Source organism: Molossus molossus, unplaced genomic scaffold (genome assembly GCF_014108415.1).
Source record: "Molossus molossus isolate mMolMol1 unplaced genomic scaffold, mMolMol1.p scaffold_m16_p_5, whole genome shotgun sequence".
Lineage (NCBI taxonomy): Eukaryota > Metazoa > Chordata > Mammalia > Chiroptera > Molossidae > Molossus > Molossus molossus.
The window spans coordinates 86,449,948-86,454,375 of record NW_023425388.1 but is presented as its reverse complement, the minus strand read 5'-3'; the positions used below and the strand labels follow the sequence as shown (position 1 = coordinate 86,454,375).

Below are 4,428 nucleotides of genomic sequence, written 5' to 3'. Positions count from 1 at the left end.
AATAAAAACATATTTTTTAAAAAGAATTTTAAAAGTGGTCCAACAGTTTTGTCTTTATTTAAATTATTTTTTTTTAGCACACACACACACACAAAAAGAATACAAGTAATTAGGCAATCCAATATACTAGTTTCTTTGTTCTAAAAGCACTTGCAACAATAATCAATTTTTTGGGGGGTAATGGTAGCAATTAACAATTAGCAGAATCCCTTGTCCTATGAATGAGTAATGGCAAGTGTCATGAAGCCACTTAAAAATGTTTGAAAAATTTATTTCTTTTACTGTGGTAACATACATATAGCATAAAATTTACCATTTTAACCATTTTAAAGTGAAATTAAATACATTCACATTATTGTGTCTGATGCTGTCTTGAAATTTATTTTGTACTTGGTCACTTTTTTCTTTCAAAATATAAAAGTGATATTCAAAGTCTCTGTACATCTAGTTCAGTGAGGTCAATATTCTTGTAGACAGAGTGACATCGATAAGATAATTTTGAATTACTTCATCTACTACTTCTTAGGTAGGTGGTGTGAAGTCTGGATTAGCAAATTCTTGAAGAAATATTTCAGGACCTGTCATAACCAATATCAATGAAAAATTCTTTCTTTAAATCACCTTGAATTCTGTATACTGTTTAATCCACTTGGACTGCATGTGTGATACTTGTTAAATTCTTTTACTAAATCTGGCAGACATAACTATAGTACTTCTCTACTTTCACAGCTGTTTCCAGGGGTTGTGCTGGAGCAATTCCCACTTCTCAGCCTCTGCAGTCACTGAATGAAATATGTTACCACCCTGTGATTGACATGTGCTTATCGCAGCTGCCAATCACATGTCCTTCAGCCACAGGAGGAACTAGAGTGACACCATCTTCACTATCTGGTACCATACTAGTCACTGGCCGTTTTCCTACTTGTTTTGATGCTGAGGATTCCGTGAAAACAGCCTGCATGGCTATGTATAAACCTGGAGTATTGAAGGACTCAAGCAGTCTTTTGGCAATATATTCTGTTTTCTTGATTATTTAGTGGAGGTTTAATCAAAAGAAGTAATGACCTTCAGGTTCTTCTTTAAGTATTCAAAAAACACTTGCTCCATAAATCTTTCCATCAAGTCAGCCTTCCATTGTGCCATGTGGACTGGCTACTTCCTGGTATATATGGCCTTTTTAATTACTTCATTCCAAAAAAGAAGTCTGGGACATCATCACTTCCATCACCCTCTTTTACACTTGATTGCCCACTTTTCTGAACTCCGTATTGCAGCACATAAAAGGATAATGCAGTAGTCTGTATTCGCATCATGTTCCAGGTTGGTATACTCAGTGCCATGATTCGCCGGACAAGCTGGTAGCTGTCCCGCCATCTTCCTTTTCTCCTTCCCTTGATGCTATTGCCGTCAGGTCTGCTGGTCTGGTTCTGAGACTGATGACAGGGCATGGGGGCAATCTAACCCTCAGAGCTAGGCTGCCCTCTCCTACAACTTTGTCCTCTCCTATTGCCTTTTCCCAGAAAGCCAAGATGACCATAGGTGCCCACACCCCAGTCAAATCCAGGCTGGTACTCAGAGTATTGTGTATAATTGTTTTGAATGGAGGTAGGGCAGCAGGATAAAATTTTGATTTCTATGTTATTGTTTACCTTATTGCTTATTTTAAAAAATACAGAGGTCAAGCATAGCCTAGCAAGGGTGTCATATTTAATTTTGACAAGAGTTTAATATAGGTAGATGAGAAATAAAGTATAAAAAGAGCCGAATAGAGGCAGTGTAGGCTAAGGTCACTTAGGAAAATAAAAAGGATGAGGATGGTGAAATCATGGATAATGCAAGTAAGTGTGGTCACAAATCAAATGCTTAGGTTGACTGTACTGGTAGAAGGTGACATATCTGGAGGAAGGCAGGGAATCGAACACATGAAAGGAAATTGAATTGTACCCGTGCAGAGGTTATCGCAATAAGTGTGTTTTAACTAATTAGCTTTCTGGGCAATGCTCTCAAACCAAGACACACATCTGAATGACTTATGTGGTTAAAACAAATAACTCTCTGAGTGTTACCTGAGAGGCCTATTAAAATAGACTCTCCAATGGTGGCATTTATACCTTTAAACAGCTTTATAGGAGATAGGTTGAGGAAGAAATATTTGAGCTAGCAGAATCATTTTGCAATGTTCCAAAAACTAGTTTCTAACTCTAAACAGTAAGAAGGTAGCCTGAAACATTACAAAGAGGGAAGGAATTATTGTTTTCCACTTAGCAATCAGATTGTGAACTCAAGAATGTAGCTGCTAAGCCTGTTTAAGAACATGTAAATCAAAGAAGGCATATGGTGAAATGGGGTAAGAGAGAAAGGCTTTGAGGACACTGAGCAGATCAGAGGCAGCTGATGGGTTGCTGCCGTTGGTCTGGTGTGGGGGCAGCTCCTCAGTGGAGGAGGATGGCTCTCCAGAGCTGGGGACTGGGGACCAGTACAATGACAACACAGTTCAATACAGAGTAAGACTGAATAGAAGAGGCCAAAACAGGTTCAGGGGTTGGCTCAAATCTGACATTGTGGCTGAAAATGTAACCTTTGTTATCTTGGTTTGATTCCTAAGAAAGGAAGGTTGGTGACCAAAATAGAATCACAACTGGGAATTATGTGTTTGTACTGAGTGGTAAGTACATATGGGATGACTGCTGTATAAATTTGGATATAAGTGTATCCAATATATTTTATTTTTATTATATTAAAATTATAGTGCACTAAAAGCTTCATGAAATCAGAGACTGCCTATTTTGTTTGCTGCTGTATCTCTACTATCTAGTAAATGCTTGTAGAAGCTCAATAACTGTTGAATGAGTTCATTGTTTCAAAGATGAAGTTAAAAACACCAGAAGTACCTGACCCAGATGAAGCCTACCACCAACCCTGTTGGGACTAGACATCCCTGTCCCCTTAACAGAGGCACATATAGAATTGATGTTGAAGTTTGGTCTTAAGTGAGTTGTTTATCTTATTTCTTCTTCCGTTGTTTCTTGGTAAAAGTTAGTGTCTTAATTCTTTCTTCTTCATAGTTAAGATCAATCTTCAAATCTTTTATTTATATGAAATGTAAAACATGTCAAGTTCTTTATGGTATTATTTTTCCGAGGATGCTTACATTTTCTAAATCGAAAAGATGATGGCTTTGCATGGCATTTTAATTCTCATTTTCATAAAGAGAATGGTTTCTTTGTCAATAATAGATTGCTTTTTTTGCTTTGCAGTTCTTACTGACATTCAAAATGTTGAGAAATGGTGTGTAAAGTGATTTGACATTAGAATTCTGGAGAGAGAAGGAAACTCTTAGCAGAAAAGACAAGCTACCATGGGCTTATACAAGAATAGAATCTATTTTTTGTCCTTTCTCTTCTTCTCCAAAGAAATGGCAAAGAACGATTCCTTTTTCTCCCTGACTCTGAGGATATGTTGTATGCATTGGCAATTCTTCCCGTTGCTTATAAAAGAGTCATGATAATAGTAACCAGGATCTCTGGGCATTCTCAGCATTTGATTTGATTTTGGGAGAATAAACCAGGTACCACTACACAATCAAACAGCATTTGCAGTGTTTGCCTAACTGAATGTGGGCAAAGTCAGCCATAAATTCCAAATATTTCATAGACCACCCAGCCAGAGAACTCTGGTGGGACACACACACACACACAGGAAACCACCACTAGAGACAAGCGCTCAGCATTAAGCAAGTCATAGTCACCAGCTGCTGACAGGCTTTGGCAAAGGCAACTGTTGTCATCTCCACTGGGGAGTTTGCTTTGTGTCCAGAGCCCACATCAAACACATTGCTGCAATTAGGCAGATTGTCTGCCACAGTAAGTTTCATGGAAATGTTTTCATGTACTTCTCTGATGCATATAAATGAGGTGAAAATTCTGTTTTCTTTTCTTCAGAGCCTGAAATGTAAAGATTGTAAAGGACAAATATGATCATAACACACAGCTCTTGAAAACACATTCTGTAGCTTAAACCAAATCATTATCTTCCCATGAGTGACTTGTTTACCATTAAGAGTTTCTGAAAAGCCTATCCAATAAGACTGTGTCTTCTGTTGTTTTTAGTTTGAAATTGTTACAATTTACTCCCTATTTTCCTTTCAAATGGGAAAATTGGTGGAAATACTCTGTTTGCTGTGATGGGCCATTTGTGCTTAAACCACCATGATTTCCAAGGTTTTGGAAACTGTGTTTGGCACTGTTTAAAGCAAGGGCTTTTAGTGCTTATTGATTATGTTTCTCATTGTATTTTACCCAGCTGAAGTCTCTTGTCCTGGGCATATGTCTATAAAAAGCATATTATTCCTTGTGCCTGCTGCTGCATACTTTGAAGAAAGGGCTCTGTAACTATTGGCAGAAGCCAGAGTTGAGTCTGTGATTCAAA

General features: G+C 37.7%; 1 pseudogene; it reads right to left on the bottom strand.

Moving 5' to 3' along the window:
- Nucleotides 1-444: 444 nt before the first annotated feature.
- On the bottom strand, nucleotides 445-1,143 carry LOC118616996 (annotated as a pseudogene).
- Nucleotides 1,144-4,428: the final 3,285 nt, after the last annotated feature.